The following is a 15191-nucleotide window of genomic DNA, read 5'->3' as shown; positions in this document are numbered from 1 at the left end:
TTTTTTTCCTAACCTGATTATTTAGAAGAATAGAAAACATCAATTTAAGCTGGAATCCAAAGATACAAATATATGCATGATAAACATTGTTTAGTTAAATATTTTCATGCACATACTTTAAGCAAAATTTTGGCATCATCATATACTTGTGAATATCAATATCTTGCAACCTAATGGCAGTTTGATGTTCCCAACGATAAAATGTATGTAATCCGTACAAAGAGAATAGAATTAGGGTCAATGAAGATTTAGAGAATAAATACTAATTAAGGCTATCTTTCGAATGCGTGCTTAGGATAAAAAAATAGTCAAATGGAAAACACAACCCATACAACAGTTTAAATGACCAAAAACGAAGTAAACGCAAGAAGTGGACACGGAAGGATTACATTATCACGTATGCCACTAATAGAACACCCTAGACCGGTCTGGACTTCTTTGTATAAGATATGTTAGAAGAGTTCATTCCACGAAAGCCATCATACCTCTAATTCGCGAGATAAAACTCCATCACAGTAACAAACTATACAAGGCATACTATAATAATGGATATGCACCATTTCCAATAGATATGATGATTCCTAGAATAAAGAAGCTTACAAATTAATACACCTTCAGCTTCACTTCGTACTCCTTGATAGACTCTAGGTGATACACATTTCTCATTAGATTCCTTTCTTTTTATCAGTTATTGAAGGGAAAACCCAAGCCCAAACCAAGAGCCAAATTAAATTATTTTTGCCACCAAATAGGATTATATGAACAAAACACTATTTTTTCTAACTGAAAGGTTGTTTAGATAAGAGTAAAAAACAATACTTTATTTTTGGTTTGTTTGGTTCTGTCCAATTCTGCACAAGGTTACATACATTGGGTGAGCCAAAAACATTGAACAACAACATTCTTAAACAATAGGCTGGTAATTGTGAGATAACATATCTTCCACTTTATGATTGTTGGCAGCAAATGGTTACTGCTTTGCACTTCAAATATGTTCATCCAATGACCTTGAAACTACCGTCGATCACACATGAACGAAGTTGTTACAAAAGGAAGCTTGAGTTGAAATGAAAAATTACTTGGGAGTGTGAAATGGTTTAACAAAACAGTAGCTTGCTATTGATTGCACCAGTAAACATATATTGACATCCAAGTGCATGCACATTATTCAAATATGGGCACTAAAGTACCAACCTCTCTGCAAAATAAATAATTATTTATAATCATATAAGAAGTTAGGAACTTGACAATCTGATGAAACAGTTAATTATATAATATCTGGGTGTAGATTTGCACAAGAATTATGTTCAAATCATTCAACTCTAGACATTCCACATGAAAATCTGCCATGTGTGAAATTTGAAGTGCATACAATACTTCTTTGATATCAACAAAAAATAAATCCTTTATTATCATGATCTAACAATATGTAGTTTAGGAATCGTCGTACTATTACGATGATATGCCAAAACGAGGCTTCCCCGTTTCCCTAATAAGTTTAACAATATGATAAAAAATTAAATTGTGTTTGGGTTATTAACCAAGTCATAATTTTTACTTTGAATTATAAAATATCCAAGGAAACAAATATATAGACAATAATAAAGCCAAAAAGACTAACCGCACTAATGCACCATGGAAACATGACTAAATTAGTGGATCATTTGTTTCTTTCCTTTGGAGAATTGACTTGTGCAAAATTTATTGATAAAATAATATTATCCTTTTAAGTGAACACATATAGAGGCAATGTGCAGTAACACAATATGTAACTAAATATAGGTGAAAATTCTGTAGTTAAATAAAAAAATTACCAACCTCTTAGTTTCAAGCAGAGTAAAACAGTACGTGGAGCCCGTGGTGTTGGGGAACGTTGCATGGGAAACAAGGACTAGTAGAAATATAGCCTTTGGTCCATGAGTGAAATCCCATTAATCCTGGTTCACTCACGAACCTGGACCCATGGGGGCATCGTTCCCGGTTCGTGAGGCAACGGTTTTGGCCGGACCTCGTGGGCCATTGCTCTCGGTTCGTCTAACCCCTTTGGTCCCGGTTCCAGACACGATCCGGGACCAATGGCCCTCGCTCCTGGCCCACAACCATTGGTCTCGATTTGTGGCTGGAAGCTGGACCAAATGGTGTCCTTTAGTCCCTGTTCCACCAACAAACCGGACCAATGGTTGGCCTATATATACCCCCAGCCCGCGAGGAAAGCAGTGCACTGCTCTGTTTTTTTGGCCGGCCGTGGGAGAGCTTTGTGGTGCTCTAGCTCACCTCCTTTGCACATGAGATGTTCGATAAAATTCGCGAGCCACACTTAAGCTTTCTCCTCTCGAAGCTCCTTGTCCAAGCTTCATTTTCCTCAAGATTTTTTTAGGTTTGGCGGTCCATCCTGTCCCGTCCCCGTCCTCACTACCATAGATCGCCCATACCCATCTCGGCGCCGACACCACTGTGGTTAGCCTCTTCTTCTTATCTTCTTTCTAAAAGAAAAAAAGTTCTTACTTGTATGATTTAGATAGATAATTGTGTAATTTTCTTACTTTTATTATTGTTTGTTATTATATTAGTTTTGGTATTCGCCTCTGTCGGCCCTCGTCCTATGTCTGATTCGGATGTGGTATATATTATCTTTTATAACTATTTTTTATTTAGTGTTTATGATAATTATGTCGACCAACGTGACATAGATTTTTTTATCTAGGAGGTATGTGAACCGGAAATTCCAACCGACAAAGAAATTCTTGCTGAGAAGTTAAATTTGGTTGAAAAAGAAAACAATTACTTGAAATAAAAATTACAAAGAGTTGAAGGGGAGAAGATGAAATTGGAGTTGAATGTTGTCGATGTCGTCGATGATCACAAGATCAATATGGATGCAATGTGCTTGAAGATTAAAAAGATTAGAAAATATGTGATTCATACTGAGGCTTGGGATCATTATGCCATTGGATAAATTGGTACCTTAGTCGCGGTTATGATCGTATTTGTTGTTGCGTTTAAATTTTGTAATTTCAATGTATCTTTGAATTAGATGCTCTAGAGAGCTATATGTTGCTCAATAATGACAACTATGTATGAAAAGTTATGTATTTATTTTAGAGAGTACTGTACTTTGGCTTTAATGTGATGATGAATTTCTATTAATTTGGTCACTTCTTTATTCATGATATTGTGTAATGGTTTTCAATACACTTTATTATATAACGCACGCAAATGAACCGGCAATGTATTTAGCGTGACCGACGCACCTCCGAGTATTTTAAGGGCATGCATAATTTTCTCGAAGCGGATGAGGCAAACAAGCAGAATGGTTTTATGCATTGTCCATGTACTATCTGTGGGAACACGAAGGCTTCCTCCAACTCTAAAACACTTCACTTAGACCTAGTTGAGAAGGTTTTTATCCCACATTATAATGTTTGGACAAGCACAGAGAAAGAGGGGTTAGGATGGAAGTCAACGAAGAAGAAGAGGATGATGATAACTACACGCCCCCTGAATACGGTGATGCTGCAATTGGGGAAGCTGAAGATCTAGAGTAACCAGACGATGTGGCCCATGATGATCTTTGCCGGGTCATTCTTGATGCACAGAGATAATGCGAAAGTGAAAGGGATAAGTTGAAGTTCGGTCGCATGTTAGAGGATCACAAAAAAAGGTTGTACTCAAATTGCAAAGATGACAAAACAAAGCTTGGTCCCACACTTGAATTGCTACAATGGAAGGCAAACAATGGTGTATCTCGCAAGGGATTTAGTTTGCTACTAAAAATAATGAAGAAGAAGCTTCCAAAGGATAACAAATTGCCCCGCAGTACGTACGAAGCAAAGAAGGTTCTATGCCCTCTACGATTGGAGGTGCAGAAGATACATGCATTCCCTAATGGCTACATCCTCTACCGCGGTGTGTACGAGGATTTGAACGCATGATCGGTATGCGGTGCATTGCGGTATAAGATCAGATGAGATGACCCTGGTGATGTTGAGGGTCAGCGCACCGGGGAGAGAGTTCCTGCCAAGGTGATGTGGTATGCTCCTATAATAACACTGTTGAAACATCTATTCATAAACAAAAAGAATGTCGAGTTCATGCAATGGTGCGTAAAAGACCGTAAGAAAGATGGGAAGTTGAGAGCTCCCGCTGACGGGTCGCAGTGTAGAAAGATCGAGAGAAAGCGGAGCGACTTTATAGGTGACCCAAGGAACGTATGGTTTGGTTTAAGTGTACATGGCATTAATCCTTTTGGTGAGCAGAGCAGCAAGCATAGCACATGGAATGTGACTCTATGTATGTATAACCTTCCTCCTTGGTTGTGCATGAAGCGGAAGTTTGTTATGATGCCAGTGCTCATCCAAGGCCCTAAGAAACCCAACAATGACATTGATGTGTACCTAAGGCCATTAGTTGATGAAGTTTTACAACTATGGAATGGAAGAGGTGTATGTGTGTGTGATGAGAACGAACAGGAGGAATTTGACCTACATGCGTTGCTAGAGTTGCTGCTAGACGTGATGATACTTCTGAAACTGCTGATACTATTGATGTAGAAGCACTACTATGCATGAATTGCCTGTTATGCCTGAGCGCTATGTTATGGAAGGAGAGATAGCTGAGGACTTTCCTGCGTGTAAGAATAGTTATGATGTGGAGAGACTACTGCGCAAGTGGAAAGAAAAATCTTTGAACGCTAGGATGAAATACGACCCGAAGTTTACTACTTCGCCTATCTTTGTGGCCGATAAGGATTATGAATTCTCTGCCGACCTTGAGTTAATCACTCTGGTCGAATCTAATCCTTTTCACGGTTATGAGTTTGAAACGGTTGTAGCCCATCTTACCAAACTGCACGATATAGCCACCCTATTCACTAGTGAGGAAAAGATCCGCCACTACTATATCCTCAAGTTATTTCCTTTCTAGCGAAAGGATGATGCTAAGACTTCGTTCACTTCTCTTTCTCCTGGTTGTGTGTGTAGCCCCCAGGATATGGTCTATTACTTCTCTGAGAAATATTTCCCTGCCCATAAGAAGCAAGCTGCCTTGCGGGAAATATACAACTTTGCTCAAGCTAAAGAAGATAGTCTCCCACACACTTGGGGGAGGCTCATCCAGCTACTGAATGCTTTGCCAGATCACCCTCTTGAGAAGAATGAAATACTTGATATCTTCTATAAGGGACTTGCCGATGCTTCCAAAGACCACCTAGATAGTTGTGCTGGTTGTGTTTTTACGGAACGAACTGTAGAACAAGCTGAGATTCTATGGAATAACATCTTGTGCAATGAGAACGCTTGGACTATTCCCGAACCACCTCCTAATACAACTCCGAAGAAAAGAGGTATTCTGTTCCTCAGTCCTACAGATATGCAAGAAACTAAGAAATCTATGCAAGAGAAAGGCATTAAATCTGAAGATGTCAAAAACCTACCACCTATCGAAGAGACACATGGTCTTGATAACCCGATACAAGTAGTAGAAGTAAATTCTTTACGTAGGTTTGATGAGAGTGATATTCCTTTTGATAAACCTGCTAGCTTATGCCTGGATGAATTTGATAAGTTTGTTGCCAAACAACAGAGTTTCAATGATTATGTTAGCAGACAATTGGTACAGAATGCTCGTATGCTTAGTCATTTAAGTGCTTGTCTCGACAGAAATGTCAATGATCTTAAGCTTCTGAGTAAACATGCCTCTATGGTTACTACTCAAGTAGAACAAGTACTTATAGCTCAGAATGACTTGCTCAATGAGTTGAATGACAATTATGTCAGAGTCGTTACTAGAGGAGGTACAATGACCCAGGAACCTTTGTATCCTGAGGGTCATCCGAAGAGAATTGAACAAGATTCTCAAGGAGTTAGAACTGATGCACCTAGTCATCCTAGAAAGAAGAAGAAAGATGATAGGAATCTGCACGCTAGCAACCCTGTTGCTGCTACACCTGAGAGTCCAAACGATGTCTCCGTCTCTGATACTGAAACACAATCTGGCGATGAACATGAGCCTAATGATAATATCAATAGTGATGTTCATGTTGATGCTCAACCTAGAAATGATAAGGATGTGGAGATTGAACATGTTGATCTTGATAACCCACAGCATAAGACTAAAACATACGATAAGAATGACTTCACTGCTAGGAAGCATGGTAAAGAAAGGGAACCATGGGTTCGGAAACCCATGCCCTTTCCTCCCGAACCATCCAAGAGAAAGGATGACACTACAGGAATTAGCTTCTTTGTCATCTTCCATCACACACGGCAAAGAGTAAATGCCGGATAGCAAAGAGAATATCACAGACAGCAAAGAATCTCACGGCCGGCAAATTTTTTGCGTCAGCCTACGACGGCATCGTAGCTTCTTTGCCGTTTGTCTCCCCAAAATGGACGTCAAAGAGCTTTGTCGTCAGCTTTTCATAGGAGAAGTTGACAAAGTGATCAAGACGGCAGCCGACACGCGTTGCCTCCGTTAAGGGCTAACGGAGGCTTTGCCGTCTGCCTCCCCCCTCCTCTTTGTCGTCTGCCTCCCCCCCTCTTCTTTGACGTCTGCCTCCTCCTCCTCCCCCCCTCCACTCTTTGTCGTCTTCCTACCCCTCCCCCCTCCTTTGTGCCCTCTTCTCTGTCGTCTGCCCCTCGTGGAAGCATACGATAAAGATACTATATGGCCAGCTGCTACTGCCCAGGTTGCACAGCTGGGCGCCACATGGCACCTTTGCCGTCGGCTAGCTGACGGCAAAGGCCTTTGCCATCAGCTGGCAGACGGCAAAGAGCCAATATTGTCACATTTTTGTTTATTTTTTCTATTTCACAGCACATATACATATAATTCATAGCACATATATGATAAATAGGAGGAAAAGGAGGAGAAGGAGAAGGGGGTGGAGAAGGAGAAGGAGGAGGAGAAGTAGGAGGAGGAGAAGAAGAAAAAATAAGAGAAGGATAAGGAGGAGGAGAGGAATAAAAAAGAAGAGAAGGAGAAGGAGAAAAAGGAGGAGAAGAACGAGGAGAGAAGAATAAGGAGAAGAAGGAGGGCTCCTTCTCCTTCTCCTCCTCCTCCTCCTTCTTCTTCTCTTCTTCTCCTCCTCCTTCTTCTTCTTCTCCTTCTCCTTATCCTTCTCTTCTTCTCTTCTTCTCTTCTTCTTCTTCTTCTTCCTTCTTTTCATTTCTTCTCTTCTCCTCTTCTCGGAGATAAACTAGCTAACTATGTATTTTTGGAGCTAAATGGGCTAATTATGTCATTATAGAACAAACACAAGCTAAGTATATAATATTAATGAGCTAACCAAGGTTCTTATGCCATTTTGAGCTTATAATGTCTTTTAGGAGCTAAATTGGATAATTATACCATTGTTGGGGAAATTAAGGCAAGGAGAATATGAAAGAGGAGAAGAAAGAGGAGGAGTAGGAGAAGAAGAATAAATAAAGAAGAAGGAGGAGGAGGGGGAGAAGGACTAGAAGGTCCTTGTCCTTCTCCTCCTTCTCCTCCTCCTCCTCCTCCTCATCCTCCTTCTCTTCTTCCTCTTCTTCTTTCTTTTCATTTTTCCTATTTCTTCTCCTCTTCTTGGAGCTAAATTAGCTAACTATGTCTTTTTGGAGCTAAATGGGCTAATTATCCCATTTTAGAGGAAAAGAAGCTAAGTATATAATATTAATGAGCTAACCAAGGTTCTTATGCCATTTTGAGGTTATTATGGCATTTTGGAGCTAAATGGGCTAATTATGTCATTTTTGGGTAATTAAGGCAAGGAGAATATGAAATAGGATAAGAAAGAGGAGGAGGAGAAGAAGAAGAAGAAATAAAGAAGAAGGAGGAGAAGGAGGAGGAGGAGGAGAAAGACTAGAAGGTCCTTGGCCTTCTCCTTCTCCTCCTCCGCCATCTCCTCCTCCTCCTCCTTCTTCTCTTCTTCTTCTTCTCCTTTCTTTTCCTTTTTCCTATTTCTTCTCCTCTTCTTGGAGCAAAATTACCTAACTATGTCTTTTTGGAGCTAAATGGGCTAATTATCTCATTTTAGAGGAAAACAAGCTAGGTATATAATTTTAATGAGCTAACCAAGGTTCTTATGCCATTTTGAGCTTATAATGTCTTTTAGGAGCTAAATTGGCTAATTATACCATTGTTGGGGAAATTAAGGCAAGGAGAATATGAAAGAGGAGAAGAAAGAGGAGGAGTAGGAGACTAAGAATAAATAAAGAAGGAGGAGGAGGAGGGGGAGAAGGACTAGAAGGTCCTTGGCCTTCTCCTGCTTCTCCTCCTCCTCCTCCTCCTCCTCCTTCTCCTTGTCTTCTTCTTCTTCTTCTTTCTTTTCATTTTTCCTATTTCTTCTCCTCTTCTCTTCTTATTGGAGCTAAATTAGCTAACTATGTCTTTTTGGAGCTAAATGGGCTAATTATCCTATTTTAGAGGAAAACAAACTAATTATAAAATATTAATGAGCTAACCATGGTTCTTATGCCATTTTGAGGTTATTATGGTATTTTGGAGCTAAATGAGCTAATTATGTCATTGTTGGGGAAATTAAGGCAAGGAGAATATGAAATAGGAGAAGCGAGAGGAGGAGGAGAAGAAGAAGAAGAAATAAAGAAGGTGGAGGAGGAGGAGGAGGAGAAGGACTAGAAGGTCCTTGGCCCTCTCCTCCTTCTCCTCCTCCTCCTCCTCCTCCACCTCCTTCTCCTTCTTCTCTTCTTCTTCTTCTTCTTTCTTTTGACTTTTCCTATTTCTTCTCCTCTTCTCCTCTTCTTGGAGCTAAATTAGCTAACTATGTCTTTTTGGAGCTAAATGGGCTAATTATCTCATTTTAGAGGAAAACAAGCTAAGTATATAATATTAATGAGCTAACCAAGGTTATTATGCCATTTTGAGCTTATTATGGCATTTTGGAGCTAATGGGCTAATTATGTCATGGTTGGGGAAATTAAGGCAAGGAGAATATGAAAGAGGAGAAGAAAGAGGAGGAGGACGAGAAGAAGAAGAAATAAAGAAGAAGGAGGAGAAGGAGGAGGAGGAGGAGAAGGACTAGAAGGTCCTTGGCCTTCTCCTCCTTCTCCTCCTCCTCCTCCTTCTCCTTCTTCTCCTCCTCCTTCTTCTCCTTCTCCTTCTCTTCTCTTTCTCTTCTTCTTTTTGTTCTTCCTTTTCATTTCTCCTCTTCTCCTCTTATTGGATCTAAATTAGCTAACTATGTGCTTTTTGGAGCTAAATGGGCTAATTATCCCATTTTAGAGGAAAACTAACTAAGTATATAATATTAATGAGCTAACCAAGGTTCTTATGCCATTTTGAGGTTATTATGGCATTTTGGAGCTATATGGGCTAATTATGTCATTTTTGGGGTAATTAAGGCAAGGAGAATATGAAATAGGAGAATAAAGAGGAGGAGGAGAAGAAGAACAAGAAAAAAGAAGAAGGAGGAGAAGGAGGAGGAGGAGGAGAAGGACTAGAAGGTCCTTGGCCTTCTCCTTCTCCTCCTCCTCCTCCTTCTCCTACTTCTCTTCTTCTTCTTCTTCTTTCTTTTCATTTTTCCTATTTCTTCTCCTCTTCTCCTCTTCTTGGAGCTAAATTAGCTAACTATGAATTTTTGGAGCTAAATGGGCTAATTATGTCATTTTACAGGAAAACAAGCTAAGTATATAATTTTAATGAGCTAACCAAGGTTCTTATGCCATTTTGAGCTTATTATGGCATTTTGGAGCTAAATGGGCTAATTATGTCATTGTTGGGGAAATTAAGGCAAGGAAAATATGAAAGAGGAGAAGAAAGAGGAGGACGAGGAGAAGAAGAAGAAATAAAGAAGAAGGAGGAGAAGGAGGAGGAGGAGGAGAAGGACTAGAAGGTCCTTGGCCTTCTCCACCTTCTCCTCCTCCTCCTCCTCCTACTTCTTCTCTTCTTCTTCTTCTTCTTTCTTTTCATTTTTCCTATTTCTTTTCCTCTTCTTGGAGCTAAATTAGCTAACTATGTCTTTTTGGAGCTAAATGGGTTAATTATGTCATTGTTGGGGAAATTAAGGCAAGGAGAATAGAAACTTACCGTAGTGGTCATTAAGGAGGAGAAACAGATGGAGAAGGGTCGTGCGATGCCGCTCGGGAGTTATTCTGCAGAATAGATATTTTGCAATGTCTTAGTTAGCATGATGACACTCAATTATTAATACTTATTTATAATGAAACTCACCGTGCCAATCGTAGAGAAGACGGGCATCGGCGGAGGGACTTGACCGCTCTTCTCGCACAGACCCTGAAGAGTGGGTCGTATTAGTTAGTAATGAAACAGACATTACACACATGATTTGGCTAATGTGAAAAAAAAAACTTACCAGAAAAAGCTCGTACATGGCCCGTTGACCCGCCTCATTCCGGGACCTCTCCTCCTCAATCAATCGTGTCGTGGTCTGGTCCCCCACATAAAGAGCAGCCAGACTTGTCAATCTCTCTTTCTCAAGAGCAGCCTGAAGAGCAGCCTGGCTTGCCAATCTCTCTTTCTCAAGAGCAGCCTGGTTTGCCACTCTCCCTTTCAGAAGAGCAGCCTGAAACACCATTCCTCGTTACCACAATAATTATCTATGGTGACACACATAATGAAATGGATGAAAGTGTTCTTAGTCCGTACAACTAACCTCGATGGCAAGATCAACTGGCCGTGGACGATGTGTTATCTCAGGACAGCTGCTCGACTCGCACGCCTTGATCTCCGGGAGAGTGAGTGGACAACGGCTAATGGCTATCGAGCCATGGGGCCTCCCGCCACCAGATATCATCACCAACTCTGGATCCTAAGGTACCTGGCTAGGGTTAAAGTCATCCCCTTTCATAGCCTTCCCCGCATCCCGGTATGCCACGAGCTTCTGGTGGGATGATATGTTGGTGAAGTTATTGGGATCATCCAGGTCAGACTCAGAGAATGCCTTCGCCATATTGTACGAGGCAGTATGGGCCATGCCATAAAGGTCGTACAAGTGTGGCATCTCCGTCTTATTGTGATGCGCCTAAAAGAGAGGAACAAAATATTAGCATCAAGAATGAATTGCATGAATCTCAAATCACATACCTAGTTTCGTCCGAACTAAAGTAAGTTGGCGCTGCCTTGATGGTGTGGCACACCAACTATTTGGCTACGCTGATCCTTCGCATTCTCGTGGACGGCTCGCCAGCTGGCTGTGCACCACTCATCAACCAACGCCTCCCAACAATCCATCTTATCCGCACACCATCTCGGGGGCACCTGTTAGTTATTAGAAAGAATTTTGAGCGCTACGCCTATGAATGAAATCAAGAAAACTACATAGAAGGATTTAAGAATAGGTAATTACCTTCATGTATTGCTCCTTCTTCACAAACTTTCTGCGGCAATCCTTCTTCTGCTTCTTAATACCACGCGTGGCGTAGTAATCTCGAATAGCCTGCGGCCGAGCCTCCTGGCGTAAGTTCTATAGTAACCGCATACACTCGGACTCGAGAAACCTAGCCGCCTCCTCCTCATATCCATCCTCACACCTATAGAAGGTCTGCAATCAAACGTGAAAACACCGATTAGTACAATAATTAGCTATATTGTTAATTTTAGATTCTGTAAAAGGATAATTTACCAAAAATCTCTTGATCACCATCTCGGACCTCGTGTGGCACAAGACACCATCTATAATCTCCTCCGGCGGGACCTGCGCAACCTGGTAGTGCTCCCAGGAAAATCCTAATGTAGGAACCTGATCCTCACCAGGCAACGTGACAAACCCCGGGAAATTTGTCTGTCAAAGCACACCAAGGACGGAGTTCGGCCTGCGAACTCCAAGAGGGTGTACCCATCCCCTGCAGTATGATAAGGTCAACGCATTAGATATTTGAACAAACTTGAAGGCAAAAGCTAAAAAAAGAGTAAATGTACTTACCTATCTCGTTCAGGTTTAATCACCGGCCTCTGCTCGCGGGTAGCCGACACGACCGGGAGACGTGTACTACCACACTTGTACACGGTGGCCCCGTCCACCTGCACATCGCCCTCACTATCCATAAGCTCATCCCTGCCATCTCCGCCCCCTGAGCCACCCGGACCCTCGGTCCAATCCGGCAACTAGGTCCGATCCGGCCAGGTCTCCCATCCGGGCCTCTCCACGTAGGGTGAAGCCTCCGGAACCGTAGTCTCGTGGGCCGAATGCACCTCGACCCGAGGCTGCTCCTGGACCGGAGTCTCATGGGACGAATGCCCGTCAAGACCAGGCTCCTGGAACGGAGTCCCCGTAGCCTCCTCCACAAATGGGTCGACCATAGGAGTCCTATGCTCGGGTGAATGAGCTGGTGGTGGTGGCGAGGACGGCTCAACAGTCCTCCTGGATCTTTCGCGGCCACCACCTCTCCTTGTACCCTTCCCCTTCTGCCCTACCCGACCAGCACCTCTCCCAGTGGGCAATGCCGCCGACGAAGAAGAACCCACGGGTGGTGTCGACAGACTGTCTGCCAAGGCTCTACGGAGAGATAGGGGTGGAAGGGAAGTACCACCCCTCGTGCGGGGAGCCTGGGAAGAACCGGTCGAGCGATCTGGACCAGCGCCCACCATCTTTCCACACCTGGTGACCTGCCATGATAAAGATTAAAATAAATTAGTACAACATAAAAAAATTGAATAACTGACATGAATAATAATATGTACATGAATAATAAAGATTAAAATATATATAATTTAACTTGTGAATCTTACAAACTAATAATCATCATCAATAAATGCATCATCATCATCACTATCACGCATGTCTTCATGAATGACTTGCTCGTCGGGTTCAACGGCGTGAAGTTGTGAAAGGCCTTCCTTTAATCATTGAAGCATTGACAGGTCATCCGCATCAGTAACCTCTACGAGTTCCAGGTCTTCTGGTTCCGGCACAGGGGTGGAGTTGGATTCATTGTCGCTTTCTACTTCCATGTTCTTGGGTGAAGCATGGCGGTTCTTGAAACGTTTCTTGGAAAGACGTGTTTCTTGGAAGAATTCTCCATCATATGTGTCTCGGTTAATGTGAGGTTCATAATCCTGTTCATCAGGGATAGGTGGTCTAACATGTGGTGGCACTTCATAAACAACATACCAACTGTTATGACCGGTACAACGTACCAACGGAGGAGGCCCAATGGGTAGGGTTAATTACGGGCTTAGCCCAAGTTGTCTTACCTATCTTAGAGTCCAAGTTATATTAGAGTCCAAGTTATATTAGAGTCCAAGTTAGAGTCCAAGTTATCTAGGGTTTAGTGGAGGTTGTCCTCCTATATAAACACATGTACCCCTTCGATATTAAGCAGACAATAAACAGTATATTCCGTTGTCGTCTCCCTCAGGAGACGAGAGCCCCAAACCCTAGCCGCCTCTCTCTCTCTCTCACGCCATGAGGGCGCCCAACCGCTGGCGCTGGCGTACCCAACCTCGCAGCCCGCACTTCCACCCCTATAACCTACGTCCGAGACCTGGTAGAACCCTAGCCTCTACCAATTTGGTATCAGGTAGCTTGGGTTCGATGAGTTTGTCGGACCTTCCCACCAACACCGCCGCCGCCACCACTGCCTTCCCTGCCACCTGGCAGCAGCCGCCGCCGCCGCACCACTCGCCGCCGCCGACCACCTGGTCCAGCCGCCTCCGGTCCCGCGGCCCTGGCGGCCGAACCCGCCCTCGTCCTTTCCCCGGCGGAGATGTCCTCGGCGATCCGCGACCTCAACCTGGCGGTCTCGAACCTCCAGACTTTCCTCCAGGCTCCGTACGCAACCCCGCCACCATCGCCTCCGCCGGCGGCGCCCTTCGCGGCACTGCCCCCGGCTACTGTCGCGCCCCAGGGCCTACCGATCACACAGGTCTGGTGGCCGCCGTCACCGTCCCCGCTACCGACGTGGATTGACACGCCGACCTACACGACAATGCCACTACAGCTGACGGTGTTGCACCCACCCGCCCCCACCTTCGGGGGGGTCGGCGGGTACACTGATCCGTACGCCGGGAGCTCGGTGGTGCCGCAGCACTCTCCTTCCGCCGCACTGGGTCGTCACGAGGGCACCTACGCGGCCACCCAGCTTCACCAAGTTGGAGTTCGCCAGCTACGACGGCACCGTCGACCCCCTGAACTGGCTCAATCAGTGCGACCAGTTTTTCAGGGGGCAGCGGGCCATGGCGTCCGATCGCACGTGGATCGCCTCCTACCACCTCCGTGGCGCCGCCCAGACTTGGTACTACGCCCTCGAGCAGGACGAGGGCGGGATGCCTCCGTGGGAGCGCTTTCGTGACCTATGTCTCCTCCGGTTCGCCCCCCCCCCCCATACGTGGGAGCCGCTTTGTGAGAACTGAAGGAGGTAAGTGCAACAATGTAAAAGTGTAGATGTGAAAATATGATGTGAAGTAGACCCGGGGGCCATAGTGTTCACTAGAGGCTTCTCTCATGATAGCAAGTATTACGGTGGGTGAACGAATTACTGTCGAGCAATTGATAGAATCGCGCAAAGTCATGATGATATCTAAGGCAATGATCATACATATAGGCATCACGTCCGAGACAAGTAGACCGATACTGTCTGCATCTACTACTATTACTCCACACATCAACCGCTATCCAACATGCATCTAGTGTATTAAGTTCATAACAAACGGGGTAACGCCTTAAGCAAGATGACATGATGTAGAGGGATAAATTCATGCAACATGACATAAACCCCATCTTTTTACCCTTGATGGAAACAACACGATGCGTGCCTCGCTACCCCTTCTATCACTAGGTGAGGACACCGCACGGTATGAACCCAAAACCAAGCACTTCTCCCATTGCAAGAATTGTAGATCAAGTTGGCCAAACGAAACCCACAACTCGAACACAGTTACAACGATACGAAATCATGCATATAAGAGATCAGAGGAGACTCAAATAATATTCATAGATAATCTGATCATAAATCCACAATTCATGGGATCTCGACAAACACACCGCAAAAGAAAGTTACATCGGATAGATCTCCATGAAGATCATGGAGAACTTTGTATTGAAGATCCAAGAGAGAGAAGAAGCCATCTAGCTACTAGTTATGGACCCGAAGGTCTGTGGTGAACTACTCACGCATCATCGGAGTGGCAATGGTGTTGATGAAGAAGCCCTCCGTGCCTGAATCCCCCCTCTGGCAGGGCACCAGAATGGTCCCCCGGATGGGATCTTGCGGAGACAAAAGCTTGCGGCGGCGGAA

This window comes from Hordeum vulgare, chromosome 1H (assembly GCF_904849725.1).
Source record: "Hordeum vulgare subsp. vulgare chromosome 1H, MorexV3_pseudomolecules_assembly, whole genome shotgun sequence".
Lineage (NCBI taxonomy): Eukaryota > Viridiplantae > Streptophyta > Magnoliopsida > Poales > Poaceae > Hordeum > Hordeum vulgare.
The sequence above is the reverse complement of the archived record's forward strand: the minus strand, read 5'-3'. Positions refer to the sequence as shown.